Here is a 13,760-nt window from a genome sequence, read left to right as displayed (position 1 = left end):
CATGATCCCTTGTAACTAAGATTAGTTTTTTTCCAGTAAGATAATCTTTGCTGTCAGGGTAAGATATTCTGGTTGGTCTGTTACTACATGGAAGAAGGGTAAAGGGCCAGTAGACATTTGTGCCAGTAAGACCTCATTTGGGAAATTTTAAGCTGCAAAATTTTAGAAGTAGCTCTTCAGCAAGGCTTACTTTGAATCCATTAGCTCCACAAAGCTAACTCAGTTGATAAATAAGTACTTGAAAAGCCATATCTTTGAATCTAGCTATAAAGCCTTCAAAGTATGACGAAATTTAAAATGAAAAAGACTTAAAATAGTCATTGGCAAAATAATTGCAAGTGTGAGCAATCTACCGAACAATATATTTTTCCACTATACACAGAATTTCAGAGAAATAAGATCAATAGCATTGTTAGTAACAATAAGGTTTCCTTGTTACAAATAGGCAACCAAGGATATATGCCTGTATAAAGATTGCATCATTAACTACTTAAATTCACAGGATACTACATGCTTCGGCAGCACGTATACATAAATTACAACAATATAGAGATTAACATGCCACTTGGACAGGGATGATCTGAAAATATGCGAAGTATTCCATATTTTTCATTCTTCAGATGCAAGAAATGAAAAACAGTTATTAAAAAGTTGATTACAAAAATACAAGTGTAACAACACATGCGATTCATATAATTAAAAGTTAGTTTGGCATCAGTGTATTACATCTTCACCTTAGAAAGGTCTTTACATAGCATAACTTTACAAAACTTTGAAATTAGATAACATTTTAATTTTATCCCAAAGAAATAAAATACTATAAGGACCTAGGATAAAAAAGAATCTTAAACTGTTTTTATATGGAATGCAATCTGTAAGGACACATTTATTAATGAATATATATAATATATAACAATGTAGTATTCAAAGTATTATATCTAGGAAAGAATGAAATAGATTATGGACATCTTACAAACAAAATACAGAATATGTTAAAATATACTTTCTTCAGACAAGCACCAGAAATATCTTTGGTTTCTGTACTACTCATTTCAACAGATACGTTAAAATTATTTCTGATTTAAAAAAATCACAAGCTCTACAGAAATCATTATAGATGTACACAAACAACTCTTGAATATATTTTGAAATCAAAGTCAGGCAATTCATTTGGAAGAATACCATGGAATCCATGAATTTTTAAAGTAAGATATTGCTGTTGCTTTGTATTGTGAAAATATTTTGTACAGAGACAAAGGATGGACTGGCATTTTTGAAATTTAAGTAACTTAACCAAATCATTAAGACGTAGGAGAACAATTTGTACAGCCTTTCACAACTTCAAAGAGGTAGTCATACATACTTATCTTTTGGCAGTATCAAATGCAGTTTCTTCCAAGCTGTTCTTCAGACCTGGTTTAATATAATGGTTCAACAGAAGGAGATCAAACGTATCTTTGCTGTTTCTATTCCCAGCAGCAAGATGCAAGGGGGTCAAGAGGCCTTTAGTTTAGACACTGGTATCTGCATCATGATGAAGTAATAAAGAAGCCACACTGGTATTATTCCACGTATAAGCACTGTGCAGGTGTGTCCAGCCATTCACAGTTATTGCATGAATATCTGCCTCGAGCCACCAACTCATGGACAATGTCTCAGTGTCAACTGTAGGCTTCCTGATGAAGAGCGGTATACTCATCTTCTTCCCTAGTATTCACACGAGTGGCCTTTTTGGAAAGATTTCTCCACACTGTAGCAAGCCGATTAATTAGGCAGCCCAAAGAAGAAATTTGCTTGGATCCTTCTCCATTTTTTTTTTTTTTTGCAAATGATACCATTCCTCACTTTTTCATCTTGTTCCTTGTCTTCATCAGAATTGCCTAACCAGAGACTTTGAGTACCAGTTGGAATGAGGTGTCCATGTATTTCCCCAATAGTTCACATTGGTTGAACTAGTCAGAAAAAACTGGTGAATTTTCTGCATCTTTTTTTTCACCATGATTTGTTTTCTCTTTTTCCATTTTTACTATTCTAAATATTCTAACTGGAGAGTAGAGAATTGATAGAAAGCGGAGGAAAGATTTTCCTCTGTATTAAAAGGTACAGACTGAAAATGAGGACCAGTGGTGTCTTCATGTGCAGCTTATTCTAGGAATGAGAAAATAGGAAATAATACCTTCTATGTAAATGATTTGAGAAATGGCAGAGCAGAAAGTGAAATGATGCAACCAAAAATATAAAAGTAAAATAAATTAGGATAATTATGGAGCAATCATATTATCTATGAGAACCTTGAAAGAGAGAGAGGAAGAGAGAGACATGTGTAATGCACTAACTAGCCACAATATCCATGCCTCTGATCAATTTATAGAGCAAACAATTTTATTTTTAAAAGAGATGGAAATAGAATTTATAATGTGTCTCTTTATGATGTGCAAAGTTATGTATTGATATACATTGCATTGATCACTTTTCTGTTACTGTGAGGAAAATACCTGCAAAGAACATTTCTGAGGAGGAAACTATTATATTGACTCATTGTTTAAGAGAACACAGTTTAAGAAAAAGTGTCTCCATTGTTTTTAATTATATTTTTATTATCTTAAATAATTGTACAAGGGAATTTCCATTCCACAAATCAGTTTTTATGTACAATGGATCTTTACATAACTTCTCCACACCCTTCCAAATCTCACCCCAGTTTAATTTTTTCTACTTTCATACTATCTGTATTGAATATTATGCCTTCACTCTCTTACTCCATAACTCTTTTTAATCCTTCCCTTTGAATTTTCCTCATAACTTAAGTGATAGTTTCCTGGTATTCATTTTGTTGGATTAAAAATTCAATTTTATAAGAAAATACACCTTTTAAATTCTCCTCTGCAAATAGCATGCTTTGGTTAATATTGCTGTGAAAACTTGTATAAAGTTCTATCTTCCAAATATGAGACAGAGCATGGGTCCTTTGTGTGTGTGTCTCTGACTTAGTTTACTTAACATATTTTTAGATCTATCCATTTCTTTGCAAATAATGTAACAATCTTCATAATGGATGGGTGCAATACAATTGTGTATATGTGCCACACTTTCTCTAACCATCCTTCTGCCAAAGGGCATCTGGGCTGTTTCCATAAGTTTTCTACGGTGAATAGTGCAGCAGTGAACATGGTCGTGAAAGTGATTTTACTGTAACCTTTTGGAAGAATTCATCACTATCTTTCTGGGAACAATCTTCTAGCCAGTTTTCCAGAATAAGCACATCCTTCTCTTCATCTCCATTAGAACGTATTGCAAATCCTCAAAAACACACTACCCCCTACAGGTCACAATAAGCTAAAACCACACGGTGCCCATATTTTTTCAATACTTTTTTTCATAATTGTACATATTATTTAGTGAGAAACTTCTATGTACTTTTCTAATGTGGGAATGAGGGACATGACAATAGTGTAAAGGTAAGAAATATGCAATTTAATTAGCTATTATCATATTTAAAATCATTTTCAGCTCTAACTCATAGCCTCACTTACTATTATTTTAATCTTTATTTGATTACTTCATCTATCCTCTAACTTATAACAGGTGAGTTAAATACAAAGGCAGAAACTGTGGTTTGATTTTGACACTCATGTGTGAGGATGCACAATATGGGTAAATAGATTAATTGGATTTAATAGCTATTATCCATTTTGTTCAAATACAGATGATTTTGCCAAACTGATTCTCACAATTCATATTACATTCAACAACAAGAAACGTGTGACAATTCCCTTTGTTTTGCTCCTTATTAACTTTTGTTTTCATTTTATTTTATTTTTATTTATTTATTTTTCATCTGTCTTGGGGCTTGAACTTGGATCTGGGTGCTTTCCCTCAGCTTTTCAGCTCAAGGCGAGCACTCTACCACTTGGGCCACGGTGCCACTACCGGTTTTTGAGTGGTTTATTGGAGATAAGAATCTCTCAGACTTCCTTTTCTGTCTGCTTTGACTTGCAATCTTCTGATCTCAGCCTCCTGAGTAGCTAGGATTACAGGCATGAGCCAACGGCACCCAGTTATCATTTTATTTTATAATGTAGGATGATTTCACAAATCTATTGTAGATACAAATATATGCTAAAATATTTCTATCCGTATGCATTGATATATACATACACACATATATTACACAGGTTATAAAGATAATTTATAACTTCTGTAACTGCACAATTTACTAAATTATTAAAATCATTGATGGCTCATGGCTGGAATCCTGGTTACTCAGGAGGCTGAGATCTGACGATTGTGGTTTGAAGCCATCCTGGGCAGGAAAGTCCATGATCCTCTTATCTCCAAACAACCAACAGAAAATCAGAATTGGAACTGTGGATGAAAGTGGTAGAGTGGTAGCCTTGAGAGAAAAAGCTCAGGGACATCACCTAGCCTCTTAGTTCAAGAAGTACAATCTACCCCAAAAAATCTATTTAATTTACCCTTGTGTAAGTAGAGTATTTCCATCACCCAAGTGCACATCCATACTCATTTGCAAGGTAACTGTTTTGTCTGAAGTACCACAAAACATTATCACTTAAGTAGAAAGTATTGCAATGTGGGTTCATTCTATCTCTCTCATGGATTTTTCTCCACTCAAATACTCAAATCTTACAATTATTTAAAATCATAGTTTTTTCTTTAATACCCATAATATTAGAGTTTGAATTGAGTGTCTTGTGCCCCCAAAATGGTTGTTCTTACCACTTTGTCATGTCCTCAGACTTAAATTATTCTGATTATTTTTCAGATAGAATCTGGCTTCCTACTTGTATCTGATTTTGGGCTCAGTACACTTTATGTTATTCTTCCTGGAATTTAAAATAACAGGTGCATGGCATTGTGTACAGATCTTTCTGTCCAGTCTGGGCTTTAAGCACTATCCTTACAACAGTTCACTCCCATGTAGTCAGGATATTCATAAGCTTGTCATAGTTTTTTTTTTATATTTGCATTTTCTGCAGGTTCTTCAGTACTGAATTAATTTATGTTTTCTTGGGTTGTTTTGTTTCATTTGAATATATGGATTATTGTTCTTCACTTTTCCTTTTGTTTCTTTCACTCATGTTCTTACCTAAAGTGCTGAGAAACCAATTCTTCTTTCTCAAGATAGTCAAGATGAATATTATTTATTCCAAAGAAATTTCAGTAATATTTAAACACCTCATACCTATGAATAGTATACAAATGCTGTTTTGAGAAGGGTCTTTTTATTTGCACAGCAGTCTTTGGCATACACAGACAGATCATGAATTTTATGAAGTTAGTAAAACTACAGATGCTCGCCAGGAGGAGAAAAACCTATTATTGTTTGACAGGGTCTTCCCTTCTCGTGAAAGAAATATGCTGCTTGATGCAGGATTACACAAAATCATATTCCTAGGAGGAACCTAAAAATCATCTAATACAACAGACTTGAGAGAGATGAATTGACTTCCTGAATAATTTACTTTTGGGTCAAATAAAAGCAGGCTTCCAAAGCTAGAGTAGACTTTAGAGAAACATGAGTTGTATGTAAGTAGGTGCTTAGCTGATTTTGTTAATTTGTAAACTAATACAGGGAAATAAAGTACAGCAAGGTTAAAATTAAAGAACTTCACATTGAAATATTCATTTGTGTGTGTGTGCACGCTCGTGCGAGTACGCGCACACACATGTGCATGTGCTCATGCATACATTCATTATTCTTGAGGCTTGATATTGCGTAGGCATTATTCCTAAGCTTCTGTGCCCAAAGGTAGTGTTCTACCACTTGAGCCACTGTTCCACTTCTGGTTTTTTGGAGATAATCGCATGTATTTTCATGATTTGACTAGCTTTGAATAGTGGCCTTCAGATCTCAGCCTCTTGAGTAACTACCTAAGCTGATTCAGCCTATGAGTAGCTAGTTAAAATTCTGTCTGTCCTCTATGCTTCACTGCTCTTATATTCTTATCCTGAGGTAATCACAAGCCTAAGTCATATATGTCACTATGATGGACTGTGATAGCTCCGTTTTGAGAGGTCATGCAGTGTATATAGGAAGCCACTGGGAGTTCCGGGAAGATGGCGGAGGAGAAGCTGGAATCTGAACAAGCTCTCGCATAGAAAGCAGTTTCAGAGTTCCAGTGAACAGTCCTAAGCCAGAGAATCACACCAAGTGTGCCATCACAGGACAGAGAGTTAGACAAGAGAGGGGAAGCCAAGACAAGGAGACACATCTGACCGCCTGCCAGCAGCCGCGGCGGCGGCGGCAGGGTCGCAGCGGCTACCGCAGCCGCGGCCATACCTGAGCGCTCACACAGAGAGTCTGGGACGAAGGAGCCAGACGCAGCAGGCGAGAGGATTCTACTCAACACCAGCAAGAACCGACAAGGAGCGGACAACTTCATCCTGCACTTTGCAGACCAGAGACGACCCAGGATCCAAGACTCGGCGTGAGTAGCCCCACTTCCTCACTCCTTCTCCGGGAGCAGAGGAGGGAAGGCCACCCCTCCCCCCCCAGCACCGGTGATCTCCATCTTGGATACCGACAAAGCTCAGAGGAGCTGCTAGCTCCAACTCAGGCCTTGGAATAAAACGAGTCATTTAACAGGTCACAAGAACTTAACGGCGAAGTGACCTGCCAGACTCAGCTCCATCCAGGGAAAAGTCACCCAGCTCAGGCACCAGCCATTGGAGTGGCTTTCCTCACTGGGTAACCAGAGCCAGAGGCTGCCCCTCCCTCTAGCAGCCTCCACAATCAATTGAAAAACAGAAACCCTGAGAATGGCTCCAGGGTGGGCTCTGTGAATTTTTCACAAAATAGCCCCAGGGAAAAGCTACTGTTTGTTGAAAGGCCTCAACTCTACCAGAACCTAGCCTCATCACCCCTCTTTTGTGATTCTCAAAGCAGATCACCCTCCCATTAAACTAACCTGGGAGGGGGATCTCAAAATCTTGGGTAAAGCAGAGCATTTTTCTGCCTGTTCGAACAAACTGACTTAAGAAACCAATCAAGCCACAGGACCTCAAGCTGACCAGAGACTCCAACAAGAGGCTGGTAACAGACAAAAGGGAGATACAGGATTCTTCCCACCCCTCCCAAAAAAAAATCAAAAAAAAAAAAATCAAAGAACTTTTTTTTTTCTTCTTTTCTTTTTTTTTTTTTTTTTTTTTTTTTTTTTTTTTTTTTTTGGTACCTTATATATATAAAATTTTTTTTTCCTTTTCTAAAACTTTTATTAATCTTTAATTTTTGCCTTTTTTGAAAAAATAATTGTTTTCCAGTAACTTTTTTTTCCTCTTATAATTTTTATTTTAGGAATACGTGAATGTACGTTTTCCTTTCTTTTCTTGTCTTCTCTCTTTTTATTTCTTTCTTTCTTAATTATCTTTTTGTTTTTTGTCTAGCTCTACTGAACTTCTGATCTTTTTTTTTCTCCCTTTCTTATCCTTTTCACCTTTTCCTTTCTTTTGTTCTTCTGTATGTGCCTTAACTCTTGTCCTGCACATCCTGATAAACCCATAGTTAACTAGTAGACCCTATCCCCCATTGTGTACACACTTAATCCACAAATTTATTACTCAATCCAAAACCTCTGAGACTTAAATTCCTTAATAGCAGTACTACCTCTTTATACCTATATAATATTTTAAGCATTTTTTAAGTTTTCCACATCTCCTCTATCTCCCTCCTGTTTTCTCATTATATTCACATTCCTCTCTAAATAGATGGTCTTTCAATCTCCATAACTATATTAATTTTTACGTTTCTAATTTTTTTTCTGGTCTCTTTTCATTTCCCTTTACCTTTCTTCTTTTTCTCTCCCTCTCTACTTGCATCCTACCCAACCTATTTCCTGCATTGAGATTAGGACATAGTTAACTCTCCCTGTGCCTCCCCACACCAATCTATTCCTAATTTTTACCCACATCTCTCCCTAACCCTAAAAATTTCTGGTTTCCCAAATTCTTCTCTGCGGTTCGAAGCCCATTAACATATAGTTGTTTGATGTTGAATAGATGTATCTGTTGAACTAGATTGTATCTGTAGACTATTGACTGTATAAATGCAAACATTGGTTGATGGTTGCCTTAAGATAGTGTTCTAGCACAAAACTGGTGCTATTTTCATCTCAAATGGGCAGAGTAAGCCGAAAAAACACAAGAAAAATGGCAAATCCAGGTATCTCAATTCCCAATCTTGATAATCAGGGGTCAGATCAGATAATGAACAATCCAGAGGAGAGTTCCCAAATAGCTCTACAAACACTGGTGGCAAATATGATAAATGAGAAGTTTGACAACTTACAAAGGACTCTGTATGAGCGTGATAGGGAGAGAGAGGAGGCATCCCAAAAGTTTATGCAGGAATATCATAAGCGTGAGGAAGCTACTCAAAAAATGATACAGGATTTGCGTGAACAACTTGAGAATACTCAAAGAGAAAGGGAGGAATGGCGTGAGCAGGCTGAGAACACTCAAAGAGAACTGCAGGAATCCCAGGAACGGGAGGAAAGAGAACTGCAGGAATCCCACAAACGGGAGGAAGCTAATCAAAGAGTAATTCAGGAATTGAGAGACCAGGTAGAGAACACACAAAGATCAGTAAAGGCATTCATGGAATCCATTAACAAAGAGCTGAAGGAAGTCAGGGAGACCACAAAGGGAATGCTGAATGGAACCCAACAGAAGGAATGGGAGTCCAAAGAAATCATAACCAATCAACTAAGTGATTTGAGAACAAACACTGAACACCAAATTAAGGAAGTAAAGAAATTCATACAAGACCTAAAACAGAGCTTCAACAAAGAACTTGAAGCCATCAAAGCTGACCAATTAGAAGGAAAAGAGATAAAAAACAAAGTAGAGAGTCTTGACAGCAGGTTAGACCATGCAGAAGATCGAATCTCAGGGATTGAAGACAGCCTAGATATTATAGAGAAAGAACATACAACCATCCAAGACAAGTCCAAGAAGTATGATAGATCTATTCAACACCTAGAAGACACCATCAGAAGGCCTAATCTAAGGATAATGGGTGTAGAGGAGCACCTAGAAACAGAAGTTAATGGTCTAGGAAATTTGTTTAACAGGATCCTAGCAGAGAACTTCCCAAACATACAAAAAGATAGGCCTATTCAGATACAAGAAGCTTTTAGAACCCCAAATAGACCAGACCAGAATAGGACATCCCACCGTCACATTATAATCCACACAGGATCAACTCAGACCAAGGAAAAAATCCTTAAAGCTGTCAAGGAGAAAAGGTTAATCACCTATAAAGGGAAACCAATTAGAATCACCTCAGATTTCTCAGCAGAGACAATCAAAGCAAGAAGAGCCTGGAATGATGTATGCCATGCCCTAAAAACAAACAACTATCAACCAAGAATACTGTACCCAGCTAAACTCTCCTTCATAACTGAAGGCCAAATAAAAACCTTCCATAGCAAAGAAAAATTGAAACAATACATCTCCACCAAACCAGCCCTACAAAAGATTCTTAAAGATGTCCTACACATAGAAAACCAACAAGACCGCAACAAAGGCCAAGAAAGTGCACCCAAACTGAGAATCCAAGAACCATAGGAAGAACCTAGTTTTCGCAGCCCCCAAGAAGGTGGATAACATGGCAGGAACTCCCAAATACCTCTCAGTCCTATCTCTTAATGTTAACGGACTGAACTCTCCAATTAAGCGACATAGACTGTCTAGTTGGATTAAAAAACAAGACCCTTCTATCTGCTGCCTGCAGGAGTCACATCTTGCCCGTAAAAACAAACACATTTTCAATGTTAAAGGCTGGAACAAAATCTACCAAGCAAACGGCCCCCATAAACAGGCGGGAGTTGCAATCCTAATATCAGATAAAATAGACTTCAAATTAAAATTCGTGAGAAGAGATAAAGAAGGTCGCTACATACTAATTAAAGGATCTCTCCTTCAGGAGGATATTACAATTCTAAATATCTATTCGCCAAACAATGGAGCACCCAAATTTATCAAAGAAACACTACTTTCCCTCAAATCCCATATAGATCCAAAGACATTAATTGTTGGGGATTTTAACACACCACTCTCCCCACTAGATAGATCAACTCGGCAAAAACTCAACAGAGAATCCGCAGATCTAAACAGCTGCATAGATCAACTAGACTTAACAGACATCTACCGAACATTTCACCCAGCAGCATCAGAATACACGTTTTTCTCAGCAGCACATGGAACATTTTCTAAAATAGACCACATTTTAGGCCACAAAGCAAACTTGTCTAAATTCAGAAACATTGAAGTTATACCTTGCATTCTCTCTGACCACAAGGGAATAAAATTAGAACTCAACACCAAAAGCCACCAAAGAAAGTCCAGTATCACATGGAGGCTGAACAACACACTGCTGAATCAAGAGTGGGTCATGGAAGAGATTAGAAAGGAAATTCAAATGTTCATGCTATTCAACAAAAATGAACACACAAATTACCAGCTCCTCTGGGACACAGCAAAGGCAGTACTCAGAGGCAAGTTTATAGCTCTGAGCTCCCATATCAACAAATTGGAGAAATCTGAAACTAGCAATTTAATGACACATCTAAACCTCCTTGAAAAAGAGCAGCAAGATAAACCCCAATCCAGTAGACGGAAAGAAATAATCAAAATTAAATCAGAATTAAATGAATTAGAATCCAAAAAAACTATAGAAAGAATCAACAAAACAAAGAGTTGGTTCTTCGAAAAACTTAACAAAATTGACAGACCCTTAGCAAATCTTATCAGAAAAAGAAGAGAACACACCCAAATTAATAAACTCAGAGATGAAAATGGAAACATCACCACGGAAACAACCAAGATTCAGAACATTATAAGGGAATACTTCTCAAAACTTTATGCTAATAAGTTTGAGAACTTGACAGAAATGGACCTTTTCCTAGCAAATATTGACATGCCAAAACTAAACCAAGATGAGTTAAACCAGCTTAACAGGCCCATATCAAGCATTGAAATAGAAACAGCAATAAGAGACCTCCCAGCTAAGAAAAGTCCAGGACCAGATGGTTTTACAGCGGAATTTTACAAGGCCTTCAAAGCAGAGCTCACACCAATTCTCCTCCAACTCTTCAATGAAATTGAAAGAGAAAGCTCACTACCGAACACATTCTATGAAGCCATCATAACCCTCATCCCAAAACCAGGCAGGGACTCATCAAAGAAAGAGAACTATAGACCCATTTCTTTGATGAACATTGATGCAAAACTTCTCAACAAAATTTTGGCCAATCGACTTCAACAATTCATCCAAAAAATCATACACCACGATCAAACAGGATTCATTTCAGGGATGCAAAGCTGGTTCAATATACGCAAATCAATTAATATTATTCATCACATCAACAGGAGCAAGAATAAGAACCACATGGTTATCTCAATAGATGCAGAAAAAGCATTCGACAAGATCCAACACCCCTTTATGATGAAGGTTTTGGAAAAATTAGGAATCCATGGAACATTCCTCAATACGATAAAGGCTGTATATGACAAACCTACAGCCAGCATTATACTCAATGGTGAAAAACTAAAGCCATTTCCTCTTAACTCAGGAACAAGACAAGGATGCCCACTCTCTCCACTTCTCTTCAATCTAGTATTAGAATGCCTAGCTACAGCAATAAGACAAGATGCAGACATAAAGGGGATCCAAATAGGGAAAGAAGAAATAAAACTCTCCCTCTTTGCAGATGACATGATCTTGTATTTAAAGAATCCCATAGACTCCACTCCCAAATTACTCAAGCTGATTCAAAACTTCGGCAAAGTAGCAGGTTATAAAATTAACCCCCAAAAATCAATGGCTTTTCTGTATGCCAACAATGAGAAAAGTGTGGCTGAAATTAGGAAAGCAACTCCATTTGTAATAGCCCCACAAAAAATAAAATACCTAGGAATTAACTTAACTAAAGAAGTGAAGGACCTCTATGATGAAAACTTTAAAATCTTGAAAAAGGAAATCAACACAGAACTTAAAAAATGGCAAAACCTCCCATGCTCCTGGATTGGAAAGATTAGCATCGTGAAAATGGCAATACTTCCCAAGGCTATCTACAAATTCAACGCAATACCTATCAAAATTCCACCCTCATTCTTCAAGGAAATAGAAGAGGCAATCCAAAAATTCATATGGAACAATAAAAGACCCCGAATAGCAAAAACGCTCCTGAATGGAAAGAACACTGCTGGAGGAATATCAATACCAAACTTCAAACTCTACTATAAAGCCATAGTAATCAAAACAGCTTGGTATTGGCATAAGAACAGACCTCAGGACCAATGGAATAGAATTGAAAACCCAGAAATGAACCCACAGACCTATAGCCATCTAATCTTCGATAAGGGAGCTAAAACAATAGAATGGAAGAAAGACAACCTCTTCAGTAAATGGTGCTGGCAAAATTGGTTAACTACATGTAGAAAACTTAAGCTAGATCCTTATATATCACCCTGCACCAGAATCAACTCCAAATGGATCAAAGACCTTGAACTCAAAGCAGACACTCTGAAAACATTACACGATGGAATAGGAGAAACCCTAGGTCTCCTTGGCTCAGGCCGAAATTTTCTGAATAGAGACCTGGAAACACAACAAATCAAAGAAAGGTTGGACAAATGGGATTGCATAAAGTTGCAGAGCTTCTGCAGGGCAAATGACATAGCTAGCAAGATCAATAGAAAGCCCACGGATTGGGAGAAGATCTTTACTAGCCATACAACGGACAAGGGTCTCATATCTAAAATATACTTGGAACTCAAAAAATTAAACCCCCCAACAACAAATCCTCAAAGAAACAACTGCCCAATAAATAAGTGGGCGAAAGACTTAAAGAGAAACTTCTCTGAAGAAGAAAGAAGGATGGCCAATAGACACATGAAGAAATGTTCAACATCCCTAGCCATAAAAGAAATGCAAATCAAAACAACATTGAGATATCACCTCACTCCAGTGAGAACGGCAAAAATCAAGAACTCTAACAACAACAGATGCTGGAGGGGATGTGGACAGAAAGGAACCTTAATTCATTGTTGGTGGGAATGTAAACTTGTTCAACCACTTTGGAAAGCAGTATGGAGGTTCCTCAAAAGACTCCACATAGAGCTCCCCTATGACCCAGCAATCCCACTTTTGGGCATTTACCCTAATGTTTACAAACAAGACCACACTAAAGCTACCAGCACAACTATGTTTATTGCAGCATTATTTACCATAGCTAAGATATGGAACCAACACAGATGCCCCTCAGTAGATGAATGGATCAAGAAAATGTGGTATATATACACAATGGAATTCTATGCCTCCATCAGAAAGAATGACATTGCCCCATTTGTTAGGAAATGGAAAAACTTGGAAAAAATTATATTAAGTGAAGTAAGCCAGGCCCAAAGAAACGTAGGTCCCATGGTTTCCCTTATTTGTAATATCTAGTATATGTATGAGTCAAGCGGAAAAGGTCAGATAATGTGATGTCAGGAAAATGAACCCTTAGATGTGTATTTTAATGTTTTTTTCTTTCATGCATGTGTTTCTAACACATTTATAAGATTATCTCTTTGTTGCTTTGTATGTCCCTCCCCCATAGTATAACCCTTGCTTTCACTATATTTGATGTCAGTATAACTTGTGGAGGAGATGGGGAAAAACCAGTTGTTTAAGGATACAGGTGGACCTGTTGCAACAATGAGAAGTACAAGTTGTCATGTCCAAAACGAACTTTACA

At 37.2% G+C, this 13,760-nt stretch overlaps 1 pseudogene; it reads left to right on the top strand.

The window, feature by feature from the left end:
• The first annotated feature begins 510 nt into the window (after positions 1-510).
• Positions 511-610, top strand: LOC122103169 (annotated as a pseudogene).
• Positions 611-13,760: the final 13,150 nt, after the last annotated feature.

The sequence above is a fragment of the Dipodomys spectabilis genome, unplaced genomic scaffold (genome assembly GCF_019054845.1).
Source record: "Dipodomys spectabilis isolate Male_0828 unplaced genomic scaffold, ASM1905484v1 ptg002006l, whole genome shotgun sequence".
Lineage (NCBI taxonomy): Eukaryota > Metazoa > Chordata > Mammalia > Rodentia > Heteromyidae > Dipodomys > Dipodomys spectabilis.
This window is presented reverse-complemented; position numbering and strand designations above follow the sequence as displayed.